Below are 23,517 nucleotides of genomic sequence, written 5' to 3'. Positions count from 1 at the left end.
CTCTTTCGAAACAGCCCAAAAAGTCTCTGCCCATGGTTTGGAATCATCAGTCCTCTGCAGCCATAGCCACATCGTCTATGCCACTATACTAAGCTAGCCCTGGTTAGGTATACCAAGCAACTAGCCCATCTTAGCATACACACCACACCCCAAGCCACTGCACAGTTCCTTCCTCGGGCCTCCGCCTTGGCACCCCACAAAAATCCACAGAAAATCTTGTTCATTGCCGCCATTTGTCGTCGGGGGAATATCAAGAGCAAGAATCACATGGATCAGAATGGCACATAACACCGGCTTCACTAACATCATCCTGCTACTCTTTGGTAGAGAGGCACTGTGATGCCCCTGTTTATAATCGTGCACTAATTATATACACATCATGCATGATCATGAATGGTGACTCACTTTAATATCACAAAAACAACTCTATGACATAAATTAAACATAAATCTTTATATTACAAGCCTGAGACACGAGGCCCATAATACATTAGTTGGCAAACATCATAAGTCCGGGTGGTCAGATGAAGTTAAATAAGTTTTTCCTTAAGAAGGCTGATCAAAATAACGACAATAGATCAAAAAGGCGCTTGCCTCCTGCTTGATACCTCCGAACTACTCCTTGATGTCGGACTCCACATAGTAAGCACCATCGGGGTAACCCGCATCAGCGGTGTTACCAGCTGTTGCAGCAACCGGGTTGAATGAAAAGAGTAGCAAAGCAACGACGAGTACTTATCCAAAGTACTCGCAAGACTTACATCATATGCATCGGTAACAAACGAGCGGGGCTATATCTTTGGACTGAATTATAGAATGCCAGAATAAAGGGGAAGAAGCTCAACTTAAAGAAGACTAACAACATCCTGCAACAATAAAAGAGAGGAGCGTACATGGTACCAACTTGTACAAACATGTAGCAATAACCTGCCCAGAGATCCTTTCCTCGTCTCCCTGCAGGAAGGCGATCTTTGGGTATTCCTGTTTGTTATATATCTCAGTGTGTTTTATCAAGTATACAGTTTTAGTTGTAAGAGGTCTAGACAGAACTCCAAGTCATCCTGTTACCGTGGACACGACTATTCGAATAGTCTAACTTCTCTGCAGGGGTGCACCACATATAATCCGATACGCTCGATTACCTTTGGCCGAACAAACTTTTCTGGATAATGCCTGGCCTCGGATAATTGACATGCCGAAGTCCTACCTAGGCTCTCCAGGGAGGTCAACATTCCGGTTTACATCCAAAGCGCGAAGGGTCATCGGGTGATCACCCTAAGCATTCCTACATGTTGCGCGACTGGCCAGGGACCAAAGCCCACACTACTAGGAAAATGCTTATAGGTAGACATTTAGCAGTAGCGCCGGACAAACCAGCACTACAAGCGCACGTTAGCAGTAGCGCGTGATTTCTCGGCTAGCGCTGCTGTTAATGGGCCTTGCACTCGGCCCCCTGTTGCAGCTTTAGCTATAGCGCTGGGCCTCCTCCCCCACGCTGCTGCTAAGCCCACCTCTGCTTCCTCCCTGCTCCGGCCCCCGCGCGCCCCCTCTCTCACACTCACACACTCACACACTCACACACTCACACTCACACACTCACACTCACAGACTTGATCCCTCAATCCCCCGCTCCGGCTGCCACCCCCCGTGTCCTACGCCGGCCACCCTCCCCCGCGCAGGCCCTCCTTCCCCGCCGGCCGCCCTCCCCCGCGCCGGCCATCCTCCCCGCCGGCCGCCCTTCCCGCGCCGGCCATCTTTCCCCGCTCCCCGCGCCGACCCTCTTCCACCAAGAGGTACTCCTCCCTCCTTCCTCCTCCTCCTCCCTCCCTCCCTAGTTATAATTATTAGAGAGTAGTTATTTTGAATCCTGTATAGTTGAAAAAATGTAGGTTCTTAGAATAATGTAGGTTATGATCGAACCCTAGCTAGGACAGATTAGGTTTTGTGAACCCTAGTTAATTTGTATGAACCCTAGGTTTTTAAATTAGCTAGGTTTTAAAATTAGGACATAAATTTATCTAGATTTTTAATTAGGTGTAGTTAATAGAATTTAGGTGTTTTAGGTGTATTTAACAAAATTCTAGGTGTTTTAGTTGTTTTAGGTGTAGTTAACAAATTCTAGGGTAATTGCTGTTATTTTTTTAGTTAAAGCAATTTTTCCTGTTATATGCAAATTTGCAGTGGACATGTCAAATTTTGAACATGTCACGTTTTGGACATGTCATATTTTTCCGAGTGGCCAATGTTTTGCCAGAATGTCAATTCGTTTACGTTATAGCAAATTTCAGGCGCTCGATATGTCCTGCTTTTAGCAAAGGTCATGTCGAATTTTGCTAAGTGTTTATTAATTTTGTTTTCATAATTAAGCATTTGTTCTCGACGTCGACGATGCCTGGCCCGCATCCTCGTCGTCGACTCGGCGGACGAGGCTTGCTTGATTATAGGGGCCATGTCCCGGACTAGGCTCCGCCTGGCTGGTACTGGGAGGTGCTACCTTCCGGGGCGCGCAGCTTGGTGAGGAGGCAGCCCGTCGTCGACCCGGAGCTTATTTGGTGGCGGTCGCGTGTGCCAGTGATGGTGGGGAGGGCTTCGTCCACCGCAGAGGTGGTATCTCACCGTGTCAGCGAGGAGGATGAGCACGTCCGTCGCTACATGGTTGCGTTGGAGGGCAGGTTCGACAGTACCTGGATGGTTCATCAGGGATCTCACTGGAGCTATGATCCTGTGATGGTTCCTTCTTTTTGGGTGTCCACTGCCCGCGCCGATACCCGTCGTTCGCCAGGGTTCTAGCTGTATTAGTGATGTTATATGTATGATACTATTCGAGATGTATTAGTGATAATATTCAACGATGTACGGATGCAAGAGATGATTTAGTTTTCTTATTGAATGCATGCTAATTTGAATACTAAGTCGTTTTATGATTTAGTTTTGCTTATTGAATGCACGTCTGTTTCAACTATATGAACATAGAAAATGTCTGATAACGATAGCGAAGGGAATTCGGTATGTGCGAATACTACGAAGACGAGCGCGGCCTGTGCGACAGGCCTCACCTAGTTGGTGGTAGGCGCTTCAGCATCAACCTGGATGAGAACTTTGAAGTGCATAGAGTAAGTCACAACAACAAGTCTTTTTTCGTAATTAAGCATGACTTCTGCTTCTTTTGCTTCAACTTATAATTTAATTTTTTTACTATTCTACTAGCGTATCCTCTGCCATGCAAGAATATATGTCTTGGATAAGATTGGTTTCAGTACTATGGAAACTATGGAGGTAAAAGAGTTAACTTGAGGACCGAGCATGGTTATAGTTTTCACGCAAAATTATACAATACAGACACCTACACCCATTTTGAATGCAAACAATGGAGAGCACTATGCAAGGCTTATGCATTTGAGCCTGATATGCTTATCACCTTTGATATTCGTCCGGAAGATGATATTGAAGATAATATCGACATCTGGGTCGATGTGCAGACGCCTCCAGTTCTACCTTTATGTAAGTTTCTCAACCATATTTATGTCTTGGATATTGTTTATTCAAAAATAGTTGACAACTAATTTCTATTGACAGCTTATTTCCATTCAAGCAAACATGTCCGGCGCTTGGTAGACATGACCTACTACTGTCCCGGGCTGAACTAAACTGCGAGGAGATAATCATTATGTTTCATGTCTTGAGGATCTTCATACTGTCAAGACAAACACTAGTAAAAAAGGGCCTAATGTGAAGCACATTAGTCCTGGTTTGTAACAAAACCGGTACTAATGTGATCATTAGTGCCGGTCCCAACGGCTAGGGGGGCGGAGATCATTAGTACCGGTTCGTGGCGCCCTTTAGTACCGGTTCGCGCCACGAACCGGTACTAAAGTGGTAGTTGCAGGCTGTGGTCAGGCTGGGGGCCCACCAGCACCTTTAGTACTGGTTCGTGCCACAAACCGGTATTAGAGGTTCCTAGTTGACAGCGGTTTTTTAGTCCCACGTCGCTTCGCTAATAGAGTTTTTACCACCTTAAATATGTACTTCTCAAACTATCACAACCACTTGGTCTTCATTGAACTCTATGTGTAGAATTTGTGGTCACAATATGAGTCTTCTCCAGTTTCTAAACCGGTGAGGACTCATATTGAAAATTCAGATTATACACAAAAAGATCATTGATGATCAATGTATTTTTGATGTATTTCTCTGTAGCAGTAGCGTGTTTTGGCTGAAAGGCGGTACTGATCAATGTATTTTTATGTATATTTTTTACATGTTTACACAAGAGCCGGTTCGAACGACTATGCATTACTTCTTTATGTTGGATGTTACCAGGTTGGTGCTTTACTTGTGTATATGGGGTATTTATAATGAGTACTGAGTGGTATGAAAATTAACATGCCTTGTGTTTCAGCTTTCGTTTGGTCCGATAAGCTGGCTAATGGTCTCTGAGATCATCTGTTACACCGGCTATTCAATATTTTAATAAATTATTACAACTCTGAACTTTTTTTGCGTTCAGATGCACAATTCAAATCCACGTCATCAACTTTCAATCCTTTGTGACATAATTTGCTATTTTTGATGCATTTACTAATTTGCTTTGAGAGCTAAACTACCGTGAACTTGAAAAGCACTACAAAATGAACTCTGAAAAGGTTAAAACTTGGCAAGGTATCATCATTTCACCCGCATAACATGTGTAAAAAATAGAGAGGGTTACGGAAAAAACTGGATGCACTTCGTGTACAAACTGGACAAACTCTTTTGAAGTATCAGGGTTTCGGATGAAAACTCATCGTTACACCGGCTATTTAATATTTTAATAACTTATTATAACTCCGAACTTTTTTTGCGTTCAGATACACAATTCAAATCCACGTCATCAACTTTCAACCCTTTCTAACATAATTTGCTATTTTCGATGCATTTACTGATTTGTTTTGAGAGCTAAGTGACCGTGAACTTGAAAAGCACTACAAAATGAACTCTGAAAAGGTTAAAACTTGGCAAGGTGTCATCGTTTCACCCGCATAGCATGTGCAAAAAAGTAGAGAGGGTTACGGCAAAAACTGGATGCACTTCATGTACAAACTGGACAATCTCTTTCAAAGTATCAGGGTTTCGGACGAAAACTCATCTGTTACACCGGCTATTCAATATTTTAATAACTTATTACAACTCCGAACTTTTTTTTGCGTTCAGATGCACAATTCAAATCCACATCATCAACTTTCAATCCTTTCTGACATAATTTGCTATTTTTCATGCATTTACTGATTTGTTTTTAGAGCTAAATCACCGTGAAATTGAAAAGCACTACAAAATGAACTGAAAAATCACTACAAATTTGAATATAATGATAAAACACACTAATATTAAACAAAAAAAACTCTAAATACAGCAAAAAGCCCATAAGGCCCAGTAGGCTCATAGGGCAGCACGACAAAGTTAGGCCTAGAGGCATGCATTAGATAGGAGCTCGAAGGAGCAGCCGCGGCTGGGTTTATAAACCAGTGCGGCTGTCCTTCGCTCGGCGAGGTGGGACTAAACATTTTGCAGCGTGCAACGGGAGTGCACCCCCTTTAGTACCGGTTCGTGGCTCCAACCGGTACTAAAGGGCGGGTCTTTAGTACCGGGTGGAGCCACGAACCGGTACTAAAGGGGGTCGCTTCCCGCCACTTGGCCTGGCCAAATTTGACATTTCGTACCGGTTCCTGTATCCAACCGGTACTAAAGGCCTCCCCTATATAAGCAGCACTTACGAAAATTTCAGTTATCATCTTCATCTATTCGTCGCGCCCGTCCCCGCGCCGCCCCCATTGTCGTAGTCGCCGCCCCGCCCGTGCGCCGCCCCCGTCGCTGTCGTCGCCGCCCCGTCGCGCCACCCCCCGGCCCGTGCCGCCCCCGCGCCGCCCCGTCGCAGTCGCCCCCCCCCCCCCACTGTAAGATCGATCGCGCGGCCCGGCCGGCCCCCTGCCGCTCGCCGGAGGCCTCTGTGCACATGCACACACGCACACACACACACACACATGTTTAATGTCAAAATGTTAGATTATATAACTGTTAGATTATATGAATTATATAATGTTAGATGAGTTAGTTTTTTATACTTTTAGTTATAGATGAATTTATATTAATGTTAGATGAATTAGATATATATTAAATTTAGGTATATGAGATTTGATCATCTAATTAAAAATTTTAGTATATAGAACTAGCTACTTTATTTTTAGTAAGAAAATTAATAGAACTAGTTTAGTTGAATTAGTTGAACTAGTTAGTTGAATTAGGAGCTACTTTATTTAGGTATATTTTTAGTAAGTTGCTTAGTTGAACTAGCTAGTTGAATTAATAGAACTAGTTTAACCGGTACTAAAGGCTTGGCCTGGCCTGGCCAAATTAATTCAACTATACCAAATTAGTTGAATTAATATAACTAATAAGTGTTTAATGTTTCACCTATGAACATAAGAAATGTCGTCTGACGATAAAAACGATTTCATTATGTGCGAAGACTGCGAAGACCAACGTGGCCTGTGCGACAAAAATTTCCTAGTTGATGATAGACGCTTCAGCATCAAGCTGGATAAGACCTTCGAAGTGGATACAGTAAGTACAACGACAAATCTTTTTCATAATTAAGCATGACTTATATATGCTTCATTTGCTTCAACTTATTATTTTAAATTTTCACTATTCTACTAGCGTATCCCCTGCCATGCAGAATTTTTGTTTTGGATAAGATAGGTTTCAGTTCTAACAAAACTATGTAGGTAAAGAGAGTTTACTTGAAGACCGAGCATGGTTATACCTTCAACGTCAAATTATACAATCAAGACACCTACACCTATTTTGAATGCAAATCTTGGCAAGCACTATGCAAGGCTTATGCATTTGAGCCTGATATGTTTATCACCTTTGATATTCGTCCCGAAGATGATATTGAAGGTAATAGAGACATTTGGGTCGATGTGCAGACGCCTCCAGTTCTACCATTATGTGAGTTTCTCAACCATATTTATGTCTTCGATATTGTTTAAAAAATAGTTGACAACTAATTTCTATTGACAAACTTATTTTCATTCAAGCAAACATGTCCAGCGCTTGGTAGACAGGACCGTCCACTATCCCGGGGCTGAACTAAACTGCGAGAGGATAAGTCATTATGTTTCATGGCTTGAGGATCTTGATGCTGTCAAGAGAAATTATTTTCTTGAATTTGAAATCTTAGTACACAAAACGTGCAACAATAGTGACCGTATTGAAACTATTGCGTCCCATCTATTTAGGAAAGATGGTAAGATTTCTACTATTTTTTCCTCAATGCTTCTTTTGCATACATTATGTTTTAAGCTAAACTTCATTGCTAAGTATGGTTACTATACGATGTTCTACAACAAGGACTCCCGATTAATGTTGTGCCTCAGTGGATCCAGACTACAGGTCACATTGAGAATAGTTAGCTTACGGCCAAGACATCCTTCAATGCACTTTAGTGCATTCAGGATTTTTAATAGCGAGGAATGCTTAATAGTGAAAGACTGGAGCAAAATTGTCCACGATCGCAGAGAAGTACTAGGGGGTAGCAATCAGAAGCGCAACCGCGATTAGGAGACAGGTTCATCTGCATGCTCCAATATGATGAATCAGGAGAGCTATACATGTTCTATGCTATTTTACCCAAGAGCGAGCAGCAGGAGTGATTAGCATGCTCTTAGTACTTGTCCTTTCATGTCTGTGTTCTTCGTCCTGAACTTAATCTCAAAGAGTGATTTGCTTTTGTGGTCTTATATATGAACGCTTATAATGATGACTATGTTGAACTCGATGATATCTTTCCTTCTGGTACAAAGTGAATGTTTCTTCTTTAAGCTAGTATTGGTGGTGATTAGATAGCGGTAATGACTATGATGATTAAATAGTGGCAATGACGACTATAATGAGTTATTATATCATTTATGAAAGAAACCGCAGATTAGTTTCAACTGGATGGATCCTAGCTAGCTAAGTGATCAAGTATATGCCATATCCATATTACCTGCTCACTTAATATAAGTGATCAAGTAATATGGATATGGCAATATATACTTTGATCACTTAGCTAGGATCCATGCATGCATCCAGTTGAAACTAATCTGCGGTACTTTCACCTAATGATTAACAACTAATTATAATGTAAAAAAAATCTCTAAATTAAATTGAAAACACAAAACTAAAGGAAAATAAAAAATAAAACCAAACCCCCCAAACATTTAGTACCAGTTGGTGTTACCAACCGGTGCTAAAGGTCTCCCCGCACCCGGCCCTGGCTCGTGCCACGTGGTGGCACTTTAGTGGCGGTTCGTGCCGAACCGGTTACTAAAGGTCCCCCCTCCCTTTAGTGCCGGTTACAGAACCGACACTAAAGGCCCTTACGAACCGGTGCTATAGCCCGGTTCTGCACTAGTGAAATTATTTTCCTGGACTTAGAAATCTTAGTACTTAAAACGTGCGACCAATAGTGTTCGTACTGAACTACGGTCACATCTATTTAGGAAAGATGGTAAGATTTTTACTATTTGTCCTTAGTGCATCTTTTGCATACATTATTTTTTAAGCTAAACTTCATTGCTAAGTATGTTACTACGATGTTCTTCAACTGGGACTCCTGATGATAGTTGTGCCTCAGTGGATCGAAGCTAAAGGTCGCATGTCCATGGTTAGCATACGGCCAAGACTTCCTACATTGCCCATGAGTGCATTCAGGATTTCTAGAAGCGAGCAAGTCTTAGTAGTCAAAGACTGGAACAAAATTGTGAAGGATCGCAGAGAAGTACTAGGGGCAGCAATCAGAAGCGTAGCCCACAATTAGGAGACATGTTCATCTGCATGCTTCAATATGATGAATCAGGAGCGCTCCACATGTTCTATGCTATTTTACCTGAGAGAGAGCAGTAGGAGTGATTAGCTAGCTAGAATGAATTTCAAGATGATGATGATGTGCTACACTATGTAGCTATGATGATTAGACAATGTTGGTGGTAATGACTAGCTATGATGATTATTAGCTAGTGTAGGTGGTAATTTTCCCTTACTTGCAACTCCTATGCTGAATTAGAGGCTATGTTGATGCTACTACTAATCATTGTTGGTGAAGCAAATGCATCTGAATTTCCATCCATGAATATTGCATTTGAATATTTTTTTAATTTTTAATTAATTAGCTGCAGCGTGGGGTGGAGAAAGCAGCGCTACTAGTACATACGATAGTAGTAGCGTGTGTGGAGAAAGTAGCGCTACTAGTAGCATATCTGCAGCGTGGGGTAGAAAACACGTTACTGCTAATATTTAGCTATAGCGCCATAGCAGTAGCGCCGGCGCCCACGCTACTAGGTAAGGTTTTTCCTAGTAGTGCCACCTCTGTACACAGCAGCAGTTCCCGCTCACTTCAACAATCAGCCCGTTGAACTATGACATCTGATAGATTTTCGGAGGAACTGAAGATGCCGAGGTCCCCATAACCATTATCCCACAGGCAGTTAGTGTGTATATACTAGTGGCAGTCTTCAGATCAAATACCTAAATCTTGTTAAGCTTGTTATTATGAAATAACTGCGGACATCGACTAGGGCCCATGCCACCTCCCTCTGGATGGTCTCCGTCTGCCCTGTTGTTCTTCCATAGTGAATCACTCGCGTGTACTCTATGAGCCAGCCCAACTTTAACGTATCATGTGTATTGCAATAGTATAGTGTATATCTATGATCATCGCCTAGAGGGGATCATGGCCCGATAGTATATCATGGCAAACAGACAAGAGTGTAGGGCCACTGATGAGACTCTAACATATCTATACTCAGCATAATAGGATTGCATGTAAAGTATCAACACCATTTTAACAAAAGCAAGCTATGCGGTATAATAGGGTCTACTCATAATTCATATCTGAATCGACTCTAATGCAAGTAGAAAGAATAGCCGATATCAGAATGATCAAGGACTGGTCGTGGTCGACGTATTCATACTCAGGGACAATAGTAATCTCGAGGTCTACCGGAAAGGAAGAAGAGGGGGTGGGAACAACCAAATAACATGCAGACAAATGCAACATAGAGGCATGATAGGGCAACATGTGATGATGATATGCTCTAATGCATCCACTAAATCCTTTAAAAGAAGAGGGAATATATGCAATATTTTTCTAGCTCCAGGTATTATTCGGTTAGTTAATCATGATGCAAAATGTCAAGGTTCATTATGTTAGAGGGGTTTGTCATGCATGTGGATGACATATTAAGATTTGTTATATTTTTATGATCATTTGTCATATATAATTTGTTTTCATTTGAGTTATAGATTATTTTATATGAATTTTCAAAGTTTAATTGAGTTTGTGAATATTCTAGAATTATATTTAATTTAAAATATTAAATAGAGAAATTGCTATGGGTACCCAAAAGTGTACCCAGCAAAGGGGCACTAGAGGCTGATAGGGCGGGCACAGTTGACTGCCCAATGAGTAGTCAAGTGGGACTGTTGACTGGTCAACGGGGTCCAATGAGACCCATCTATCATTAACTGGCATTTTAAACAAAATTACTGAACACGTTTAGTAAAGCGCACAGGGGCCACTAGTCATACTCATAGGTGGTCATTAGCGCATAAACTAATGACGCCACGTTAGCCATCCGGAGTTAACAGCCGGCGACCTCGACCTATAGCGAAGTCCTCTCGGGGCGGTGCTACAGGGGCCGAATGGACGCGTCGCTTGGCCATACAGGCAGCTGGCACTCCCGCGCATCCGAAGAGACAAACGGGAGGCTACGGGGTGGACGGAGGTGAGCGGATGGTGGAGCTGAGCGGCGGCAGCGCTCGGCCTGGTATGGGTGTGGGTTTTTGGCCCGAACCAGACGAAATGAGGCAGATCGTTAGCTTTGGCGTGACTGGGCAAGCGGGCGATCTCGGGGTCTATGTGTGCAACAGCCATGGCGGTGGCGACTGGCGAGCTTCGGATACGGCTGCGAGCTAGATAGAGCACGCGTGAGAGGCCGAAAGGAGAGGGTTCACATCGACATTGTAGGGCATGTTAGTGGGCTCGGAAACCGCTAGGGACGGTGAATCGATGACGGCGATCATCGGTGCCCGAGGTAGAAGACGAAGACGATGGCGGCGATGTGGAGTGCCCCAGCTCGAACCACTCCTCTGAAAGGACGCAGGCGAAGACGCACAACTCCCCAACACCCTTGCGAGGCTCAGGGAGCACGGTGGCCGTGGGATCGATGAGGGCGAATCGGTTTCTACGCTCGGGATGTGTCTGGATGATGAGGGCTACAGGGACCACGTCGTGGCATCCATCGAGCGGCAACATTAGGCGCGGGTGCGCGCGCGGTCGACTGCGTGACGCGAGGTGGAAGACGGCGCGAGACGGGCTGGGCCGTGCACTGTGCACGCAAGGCCCAAGTGCACAGTGGGTCTTTTCTGTTTTTCTTTTTCTTTTTTGTGTGATTTTAATCACTATTTTGTACTCCCTCCGTCCCAAAATTCGATTTCCAATACGGATGTATCAAGTCATGTTTTAGTATTAGATACATCCGTATCTAGGCAAATATAAGACAAGAAATTTTGGGACGGAGGGAGTATTTAGTTAAGGCACCAAACGATTTTTGCTATGAATGAAACTTGGAAAACAAATCGAACACATTATTCTGAGACCACACACAAAATTTGGGAATATTTGGGAAAACATAAATATTTCGTTATTTTAAAATGCCCAATTTAAATGATGCTGATCCACTCTAAATGCTGCTAGGGGCATTTTGGATGTTTAGTATTATTAAAGGTGATGTTGTTCCTTAACATAATTACAGGATTATTTGTAATATTACTAACATTTTTTGGTTGACTGTCTGGAGAAATTATTTTCCGACTTGCATTTTAAATTTGAATTTGAAGTTGGATTATTCCTTAATTTCCCTTGGGCTTTATTAGTCCATGATGATATCGCAAGTTAATTGACTTAATAAACAATTAGGGTCTGGGGGGGGGTGTTATAGGTACCTCTTCATGTCAACAATTTAGGGCTTCTATCCAATTGATTTTGGCGCTAAAAACCAAATCTATTGGCAAAAACTGGCATGTATTATTTACGATAAACAAAGCATAAGATGCAAGAATGATGCAATTTCATGTTTGTACTCTAAGGTTAGCATATACTTTGACCTAGTTACTATATTATCTATTATCATGGCACAAAAATCTAAAATGCTTCTCCATTCCCAAGAGGCCCCACCTTCCAGGAACATCCTTGGTTGTCCTCTAGACTTATCTTAGACTCTCACCACACCAGATAAATGGAAGTCCTCTAGATGTGACTCATACAAGAAATGACTTAGTTTGCAATCATAAATCTATTTAATAACCCAAGTGGGCAATACCTACAAACTAATAATTTTATGATACAACCAAATCAGGTGGATGAAAATCTAAGAGATAAGTACAGCAACAAAATGCCCTAATATATTGTAAATAATTTTTTTATGTAAACACGACAAATTACTTTGTACTTTAAATATGGTAATAAAATGATTGCTACTCTACAATGTTTCTCGTCGTCTTGTTGAATCAAATTAATATCTTGAAGACCGGACAATACTGTAGAGATCACCCTACAAGAGTTACTATAAGACTTCTTGACCATTTCATATTTATTGTAATGTTAAGAGTCACCTATGTACCGGAGTTCGCAGATGCGACTACCCCGAGAAATCTGGATAGAGATCAACATTCATACGTCCTTCAAGACTGAAACTAGTGAAGCCATCATTGATTGCTTGTTAGTGGTCATTATAGTTCAGGTCTAAAGGTTACAAGGAAACTTTGTTTATGACATAGTAAAATAACCTGATTGTAAGGTATGACTATGAAAGTATGGAATCTGATGATTTTCACGTGCCCTTGATCCTTGGCTCTTATTCTATTATAGTGGTGAATGCTCCTAACAAACTAAAATGCTATCAGTACCAGGAAAAGGCTTATAGGTGGGTGATACGTCTCCAACATGTCTATAATTTTTGATTATTTCATACTATTATGTTATCAATCTTGTATGCTTTGTACACCATTCTACATCATTTTTGGGAACTAACCTATTAACTAGTACCTAATGCCAATTGACATTTTCTGTTTGTTTTTGGTTTTATAGAAAATAAGTATCAAACAGAGTCCAAACACGATAAAAGTTTTTGACTATTTTTCCTAGACACAAAGAGACCCAGGAAGCTTTGACAGAAGACCAGAAGCCATACGAGATGACGACAAGGTGGGGGCGCGCCCTACCCCCTTGTGGACCACTGTTGTTCTGACTGACCTAATTCTTGGCCTATAAATTCACATATAGTTGGAAACCCACAGATCGAGACCCAAAATAATTACTCCGCCATCGCAAGTCTCTGTTCTCCCGCGATCCATCTGGAGGCCTTTTCCGGTACTCTGCTAGAGGGGGATTGATCATGAACGACGTCTACATTAACCTTGTTACCTCTCCGATGATGCGTGTGTAGTTCCTCACAGGACATGCGGGTCCATAGCAGTAGCTAGATCTCTCTCTCTCTCTCTCTCTCTCTGATCTTCAACACAATGTTCTCTTCGCAGATTGATCCGATGTAATAGTTTTATGGTGCATTTTTGTTGGGATCCGACGAATTTTGGGTTTATGATAAAATTATTCATTGAAAGTAATTAAGTCTTTTCTCAAATTTATTATGTGTGATTGTTACATCTATGTAATGCTTTCCGATCTATCCATTTAGTTTGTCCAACTCGACTGATTTATCTTCAGTGGAAGTGGTGCCTAGTATAGGTTTGATCTTGCGGTGTCCTCACGTCATGACAGAAGGGGTAATGAGGCACATATTTGTATTGTTGCGACTAAGGGTAAAACGATGGGGTTCAATCATATTGATTGATCTCATTTTTTCTACATTATGCCTTCATTCTTCAAGCATTACTCTGTTTGTTATGAACTTAATACCTAGAGAGGCAAGCATAGAAGCGCTCTCTAAGTGGAGTAATAGTAGTAGATGCAGAATCGCTTCGGTCTACTTGTCACGGACGTAATGCCTATGTACTGATCATGCCATAAATAACAACATAACTATGCGCTTTTATATCAACTGCCCATTAGTAATTTGTGTATCCAGCATTACTATGCTCATGAGAGAGATGCCTCTAGTGAAAGCTATGGCTCCCGCGTCCATTCACTTCATATTACTAAAACTCTAAATATATTGCTGCAATTTATTTCATTTTATTTTGTTTTGCAATTTATCTATCTACCATTACCAGAATTAGTTCTTGCAATTAATGAGTACAAGGGGACTAATGACCCTCTTTCCCGTGTTGGGTGTAAGTATTTGCTTTGTGTGTGTGTGTGTGTGCAGTACCATTTATCTTTGCTTGCCTGAATCTCCCACTCGTTCAATAAACCTTGGTTCTCTACTGAGGGGAATACTTTCTGCTACTATACAACATCACTCTTCCTCTTCGGGCGAATCCCAACACCTATCACACTTCACAAGTAGCAGTGGATGATAGACTAATGTATCTATAATTTTTGATTGCTTCATGCTATTATATAGTCAATCTTGTATGCTTTCTATTCCATTTTTATATCATTTTTAGGAACTAACCTGTTAACTCGGTGCCCTGTGCTGGTTCCTATTTTTTGCCTATTTATATGTTTTGCAGAAAAAACATACCAAACAAAGTCCAAATACGATGAAACTTTATGGTGATTTTTTATGGACCAGAAGAGACCCTAAAAGCTTCAGGCGAGGGCCAGAAGACTTGCAGGTGGGCCACGAGCTCAAGGGGCACGCCGGGGGGGGGGGCACCACATGAGCTTGTGGGACCCACATACCTCCATTTGACCTAATTCCAATGCTATAATTTTTCTAAATTCCAGAAACCCCCAGGGCAAGACCCGAAACATTTTTATCGCCACAACAAGCTTCTGTTCTTCTGTGATCCCATCTGGAGGCCTCCCTCAGTACTCTACAGGAGGGGGAATTGATCATGGAGGCCATCTTCATCAACCTTGCTGCCTCCATAATGATGTGTGAGTAGCTCCCACAGGACCTACGGGTCCATAGCAGTAGCTAAATGGTTCTTTCTCTCTCTGATCTTCAACACAATGATCTCTCCGGAGATCTATTCAATGTAATTCTTGTGGTGTGTTTGTTGGGATCCGATGAATTGTGGGTTTATGATCAGATTATTCATTGAAAATAATTTAGTCTTTTATGAGATTTATTATGTGTGATTTTATAGCCTTGTATTGCTCTCCAATCTATCTATATCATTTGGACAATTAGATTTTTTTATCTTAAGTGGGGGAGGTGCTTGGTAGTAGGTCCAACCTTACGGTGTCCCTACTATGTGACACGAGGAGTTGTAGGATATGTATTTATATTGTTGCTACTAAGGGTTAAAATGACCGGGCTCAAACATATTATTTGGTCTTGCTTTGTCTACATTATGTCATCATGCTTCAAGCATTATTCTGTTTCTTATGAACTTAATACCTTAAGATGCATGCTGGATAGCAGTCAAGGGGTGGAGTAATAGTAGTTGATGCGGATGGATGTGGGTCTACTTGTCTCGGACATAATGCCTATATATTGACCATGCCATGAAGAATCGTCATAACTATGGGCTATTTTATCAATCGCCCAACAATAATTTGTTTACTCACCGTACTATGCTCATGAGAGAGATGCCTCTAGTGAATACTATGCCCTCCCCCGGGTCCATTCACTTTATATATACTACAACCCCAAAAAATACTTGCTGCAATTTATTTACTTTTATTTTCCTTTTTATTTCATCTATCCACCATTATTGGAAAAATGTTTCCTATTATGGAGTTTCGGGATCAATTATGCCAAACTTGTGTACAATGCAACTTCCTATGCAGTGGTACAGGACAAAAGTTTATGAGAGACATTTACTTAATTGCTCACTAGTCTGCGCGATATGGTAGACAAGTTAGGACCGTGTTGTCTTTCTTTCAATTTTAATTTGCAATATTTCATAATTCTTCGGTTTACTTTAAAAATTGTAACACCTTTGTGTTTGAGTAGTATGTTTTCTCCCGGAAATAAATAATTTTGTTATTAATACGCTATTCTGCTAAATTTGAAGAACCAAAATAGTGTAGAATATGTGTCAGTATGAAAATATGATGCCAATAGTATTATGCAATGTATTCAATCATCAAAGTATATATTTGCCCCCGCGCGCGTGTGTGCATGTGTGTGTGTGTGTGTGTGTGTGTGTGTGTGTGTGTGTGTGTGTGTGTATGTGTGTGTGTGTGTGTGTGTGAAAGCACAATGTTCAAAAATTACACATGTCATAAATTAGTTGGATGCATGGTTAGTACTGATATAAAGACAAAGCAACAAATCAGATGTGGATATTGCTCACGAATGCACATGCCTTTAATGCGTGCTAAGCTTTTCACATGAAAATGAGTTTTTGGTTTCTAGGGTTTCCATTTAAATGACTTCGTTTGGCAACGGTATCCACACGTATGAAGCTTTCCGCAATTGAGCTTTTAGGGTTTTACACAATTGGTTTGTGTGGCGACAACCAAATCTATTGCCAAAAGTGGCATATGTAACTTATGACAAAGAAAGCAAAAGATACAAGAAAGATGCAATTTTAGGTATTTAGTGTAAGGTTAGCAAAATATTTGACCTAGTAACTACGTTATCTAGTAACCTAGCGCCAAATTCAAACATCTTGTTACTTCTACATACCCAATAGGGCTGAACCTTTCAAGAACATCATCGGTTGTCCTCTAAACTTATCTGAGACTCACAATACACAAGGCAAGTAAAAGACCTTTAGATGTGAGTCAGTACTAGAATGGACTACATTTGCAATCATTACCTGGAATAACCTAATTGGACAATACCTACAATCACTAGTAATTTCATGATGCAACAATATAATGTACATGGAAGAAAAATAAGGATATGCTATACGACATGCATACTGCTAATCCAAGAGATAAGTACTACAATACAATGCCCCAAATATTATTATAAAAATATTTCATGTTAAAACAGCTAATAACTTTGTACTTCAAATATGGTCGTGCAATGATTCCTGCTCCACATTTTTTCGGCTTACTCGTATTAAATAAAATTAATATACAAATATCATCAGCCATGAGTGACTATAGTTTTCTATACATTTGGATACTTCTAATACTGTTAAGAGCGATCGTTGTACCAGAATTCAAGGCCGCGATCGCCTGAGATATCTTGATAGACATCAATGTTCATGCCGCCCTCGGGACAGAAACTACTGAAGCCGTCAGGGATTTGATATTCACTGGCCATTTTAGTTCAGTTTTAAAGGTTACAACAAACTTTGTTCATGATATACTACAACAACCGTGTGCTTGGATGACATCAGAGTAAGGACTTTGATTATTTTTCAGCGTCCTTCGATCCTTTACCCTGATTTCCTGAATTTGGAATTTGCATATTTCATACTTCTTCTCTTTGCACTAAAAATTGTAACAACACTGGTGATTGAACAATATTTTCTCTCTTCACCTCAAAATAATTATCTCAAATGCCACACTAAACAACATACTGATAAACTAATGGCGTAAACTGATCACATGATTTCTACTTAAAATACATTATGCTAACATAAATCAAAAGTGCACCCACACCAAAACAAAACACACGACAAGATTGAAAAGTTTACATGATTGGTAAAAACAAACAACATGATGATAAACAACACCACAGTAAACCCATTACATGGTAGCGACACACAAGAACAACAGTGAAAATACATTTGTAATTAAAACTAATATGATAGATAGATTCAGATTGCATAGGATTATGATGGCACACGACTATGGGATCCTGGTGCATATTGCGCACGACCGAGGCTAAACAGCAGGAGAATCAGGGAAATACCACGGCTTGGTGAAATTGTCACCAGTCCCTTCTTTTGGAGTATTATGAGTGACGGGAACAACGAACAACTCGGTTATCTTGAACACCAGGTGGCGAGACCGAGCCCCTAGGGGTTCCCTTGAGGAGCTTAAACAACTTTCCGCCTGTGCCATGATCTGCATCCGTCGGATCGGCTGCTGTGGCTGTGGAGCAGGTGCGTGCATGTGTGCCGGCTGCAGGCTGAGACGTGCTCGTGCCGGAAGCGGGATGTGCAGGAACGGGTATGCAGGCACCGGTGGGGTGTCGCGGGCCAGCGCTTCAAAGGTTAAGGGAAATGGAAAGTAAACTACCAGCTTGGCCGGCGGTGGAGGCGGTCCTGTGGGGTCTGGTTATAACGACCTGAAAGAGCGGTGCGTCGTGACCATGGCTGTGGTGCCTCGGTGCAGCAATCACCTCCTTAACCAATTTGGCCAGCGGAGGGTAGGGGAAGTTGAGCTTTGCCTTTGTGCCTTCAGCTCCCTAGCGGGAGGTCAGAGGCACACGCGGCGACCTCTGGGGACAGGTACATCCCCAGCCACAACAACTTCTTCGTCACCGGGTGCTTGATAGCTGAGGTGAACTTGCCCACCCCCTTCTTTCTCACTCGAGTTAACCTGCTGTTCTCACCCGCCGCTGCGGCTGCCATGGCCTCTACCACACTCGAAGAACGGAGGTGGATGCGCTTTGAGGTGGATGCCTGATGTGTGCAAGACGATGGGGGTTTAATAGCGGGTCTTGCGCAGCCCACCCGTGCGTCGTGTAACGTATGTTTCAGCTTCACTGGAATCACGCTGCGTCACCAGGAACGGGGAGTGGTTATTAACACTGACAGAATATATGTATGTGATGGCGTGCACGTAAAGAACCACGCCTTACAGCTTGCATTGTTCCTTTTCACTTTTGTTTAGTTGTATTTCTCCTAGCTTATACTGTTATACACGTTGTTGCTCACAGCTCTCTCGCTCGGCCGTTTCTATTCATCTATTGTGAGGCGACTGCTTTCCTGATATGAACCACACTTTGTTGCTCACAGCTCTCTCAGTCGGCCCTTTCTAGATTACGATGCGCTTAGCTGATGTGAATCCACTAAAAAAAACTGATGTGGGCCACACTTTTCTGCTGCTTATACATATATTGTGTGAAGTTTGTCTTTTCTTAAACGAAGGTTGTCTTTTCTTCCATGCATTTCTTTCCAACGTGGTTAAGCATCATTGTTAAGTTAGGAATTTAACGGTTTAAGAAATTTGCAAAATAAAATAAATTATTTTTTCTGATGGAAACACATCTTAAGTCAGATTGTTAGATTAATATTTGGTATTTCTATTTTTATCATGTCTGTAAAGGTATCTCCAAAAGTATTGTATCATTGTAGAGATTTTCAAGAAAAAAGGCTTTAGGATATCTTCAACGCTATCCCCTAGAACGGACATAGTATCCGTCCACGACAGTGATATAGGAGCCGGCCATCCAACCCTATCCATCGAACGTCCAGACACATTTTAAATATTATTTGAACAAACCAGACGATCATTTAAACCTGACAATATCATGACATTTTTAACATATTTCATTTAAGTGTGCATGACATTTTTTAAACATAAAATGTTAACCTAGTCGAAATCTTCACCAGCCATGGAGGCGTCCGTGTTCCATGTCCTGTCTTCTCCATATCAGGCATCTTTGCCGGGCCTAAGCTCCGCAAAGTGAAGCTGCGATTTGCCGGCGAGGAACAGTAAGACATGGGACACAGACATAAGGTCCGATGTGAGGTCCATGATAGACGTGGACGGGCCAGACTCGTGGTTGTTGTGGCCTGATGTGAACCGTGGGTAATGCAGAGATGTCGATGTTCCTGTTGGCGATCGCCTCCACCATGATTGCATTGCAGCCGGCGCGAGCGCTGCCCGTGGTCTCGTAGAGCGCTCCCAGCCGGACGACGAAGTTTGGGTCCTTCGAGGCCATGGCTGCTGTGGCCTCCTCGCTCGCGAGCTCACCGTAGATTTGGCCGTCAGCCAGCCGGTGATGCGCGAGGAGGGCGAGATTGTCGCCTTGCTCTTCCTGCGCCAGCCGAAACATCGACCCTGGCGGTGTCAACTGCTCCTCCATCCTGACAATGTTGAAGTGCGGCTGCGCGCATTGACCGACATGGGTGTGGGCGTCGCTCATCGTTACGTCGTCGTCTCTCACCTCCGACATACCGGACTCTATCCGTCGCGCATGACATTGTTGCTAGCCGGCCGCCAGGCTTTGCCAACACATGCTTCTGCTTCGCCTAGAGGCTCTCCCACTTCACTCTAGAGGTCACCGTTGTAGAGGTGGTGCACAGAGGAGGAACGGAAATGGATGTGGTGTGGTGTGGTTCATGCTGTGCGCGGCCACGTATAAATACCGGGCATTGAACAAACCAAACGTCGAGTTGTTTCAGTGTGGGCACCAAAGTAGTTTTCTCGGCTATCCTGCCTGTTTAATGTAAACATGCGGATAGACGGGGAGTTGGCTTCAATGCGGTAGATAGTCGTCTCCTCGCTCTGTCGGGTCAAATGTCTCCGGCATTGAACAGGTGTGGAGACCGGGATGTGATGGGGGCGACGCTCTCAGCCAGCGCTCCCATTCAATGCTGGCTCTAGTGACGGGCCGCGTCCCCTCTAGGTTGGCATGAATGCAATGTGAAGAGTGGAGGTGGAGTTGCGCCGGAGATGGCACGTGCTCGAGAGATTATTTGGGTGGGACCGGGGTGTCGAACGGGTGCGTGGCGGCGGTTGGAAAGCCTGCCAACCTCCCCCTGCTTTGCATCTGGTTTTCGGGATTTCACATAAGTGGACGCGTCCTCACACCGATGGGTATAATGTTGGATGGCTTACAGCGCTCAGACGCCTCAGTGCCCTTAGTATTTACAGATAGTCGGTACACCAGCCGATACCTGTATTCACATTTTCACTATTTAATCTATCCTAACGATAGACATCTGCCGTCAGTTCGAGTTAATATTCCATACCACATGAATAAGATGGCATGCTAATGACATGAGTTTTTCTAAGATGCATGTCTTCGATAAGCACATGACTAATTATGATGTGGCAAACATGCATGACTTGGTGAGGTAGCTGAGTGCATGTTGTAAGAGTTAAGGGTTGTGGATGTGATGCATGGCTGAAAAAGTGGATGTGATGCATGGCTGAAAAATAGTGCTAGTGAACGCTGGCATGACACACTTGCTGAGGTACAAGACTTTTTAAGAATATTTTGCTTGTAGTGGGGATGAACTTTTTAACAGTATAAGATTTAGGAAGATAAATAAATGTGAATTTATCGCAAAGGTAATAGATTATTACCATGTTTTCTTTTCGATGACAATCACAAAGTGTCCCTCGCAAATGCGAGGGCACCATCTTTAGTATGCTCAAACTTTGAAATGATTAACTTTTTTATGATTTCCTCGATGATTGCATAATGGGCTAGTAAACACTATCATTTTTGTGTTGAATTAAATATAAAAATTATTGAAAAGAATTCAATTATGCCTTTTTTAGGATCAAGAATTGGTAATTTTATTTGTATGAGCCATAATGGTAAACACTTCATAGAAGATGAACAAATAACATTGTGCCATAGTATAATATTAAAATGCTAATCACATTGTACTCATTAATTTAAGAAGCACCACTCTAAGGTATATAGTTTGTTTGCCACATCAAGAAGCCATAATATACAATAGTACTTGTGAAAAAAAAACAAGAACACTTCCTAGACAATACATATCGAAAATAAAATTAAATATTACAACTAATATGGGTATAAAGAATATTTTCTTACTGATTCGTCAAGTTATAGAGAGAAAACAACATCTTCCATAATATTCCTGTAAATAATGATGCAGAATTGACGCATTATTCCACTGTGTACATCAAACATAAACAACTGCCATGAACCTGCAAAAACGTTATGAACTATAAATGGAGGATGGTTAAAAAATGATCTTGATCAATTCTTTAAATCAAAAAGTTTTTGGTCAATCCTTTCGAATGAATTAACTCATTACTCCTATAAAGGATGCCGGAATGCCCACCTTCCTGGGCTATTCAAGGGCGAAGAGAGGCTCTTGGCCGTCCGTTGGCAGTGGGCTTGCACCCGGGCTGCCCGATCTGCCTGGTCGGCTCACACTCGGGCAAACTAGCTGGAAGGTTGATGACGGGTGGCCGGAGGGTGCGCAATCGTTATAGTCAGCATGTGACCGCCCGTGAGTGTGGAACGAGTGTGCGTGATCTCTACAGTCGGGCGAAGAAAGCATCCCAGCCGTCCGTTGCCTGGTGGATTGCGGTAGGAGGCTCTAACAGGCAAGGCGAGCTATCCGATCTGACCACACGGATCGCACCTGGATGACCCAGCTGGAAGGTCGATGACGGGCGGACCGAGGGCATGCGATGGCTACCGTTAGCGCATGTCCATGACAGGTGGACTGCAGGCGCGTGATCGCTATAGTCGGTTCATGTACATGACGGGTGTACTGAGACCGTCACCGGCGGACTTTGGCACGGATGGCTTGGACACATGCGCCCCACCAGGACGGTCCATAGCAAGTGGACCACACAAGCACATGCCTAAGTCCACTGTCATGCGGCATCTCGTGTCGTGCCCATGCCTGCGCCTGACGGCCTTGCCGGATTCTCTTGTCGGTGTCTTTGCCCCTGCTTGCTAGATTAGTTGCTATAACGGAGATGTGCAGTGTGGTCGCTTGTGCTAGATCGTGTGACGCCCAAGCCCTCCGTGCCTACCGAGGTGTCCCGATGGGTGGACCGAAGGCTCTGTCGGGGCGACATCATGCAGCGTCTTGCGTCACGCCCACACGTAATAGGGTAACTACACCCGCATGTCGTCATCTTCGCCTCCACCAGGCTCGTTAGGTCGCTACAGCTGGGGCGTGCGACTTTCCATTTGTGCCGGCTTGCTTGATGCTTACGTTCGCTGCTCGAACAGTTGGGTTGGACCAGTCGGGCCAGGTCGGTCGCACCAGCCGGTCTCATGCGGGTGTATGCCCTATCACCCCTCATGCCGGTGGCTTTGTTGCTAGTTTGCTTGGGCCAACCAGGTGCTCGGTTGTGTCTGAAGTGTTGGCTCCCAAGAAGGTGTCGGCTGTCCGCATCGTTTGCTTCATGTCGGGTTGTTTTGGTCTCTTTAGTTGGCCACCCCTGTTGATGTCCTGGATTAGAGGATACTTAGCAGGTCGGCCAGCCAATAATGGGCTAGGCTGAAGACCCATTGAAGACTGTTGATGCGGCCACACTAACCCTGGCCCTCGGCGCGATCAAGACACAGATCTCCTCAAGACTTGGCGTTTATTTTAAGCATGTTTCCATTGGCATGCTTATCTCTAGAGATTGTAACCATCCATTTGTAAACCCTAGGTACCCCCAACATCTATATAATTGTGTGGTTTAGTCTGTAGAGACACACATTCACCTTTGCAAGGTTTAGAGCTTAGGTAATACTCATACAATCTCGAGGTAGATCAATCTGTACTCCGTACCCCATAATTA

Source organism: Triticum aestivum, chromosome 7B (genome assembly GCF_018294505.1).
Source record: "Triticum aestivum cultivar Chinese Spring chromosome 7B, IWGSC CS RefSeq v2.1, whole genome shotgun sequence".
Classification (NCBI taxonomy): Eukaryota; Viridiplantae; Streptophyta; class Magnoliopsida; order Poales; family Poaceae; genus Triticum; species Triticum aestivum.
The sequence above is the reverse complement of the archived record's forward strand: the minus strand, read 5'-3'. Positions refer to the sequence as shown.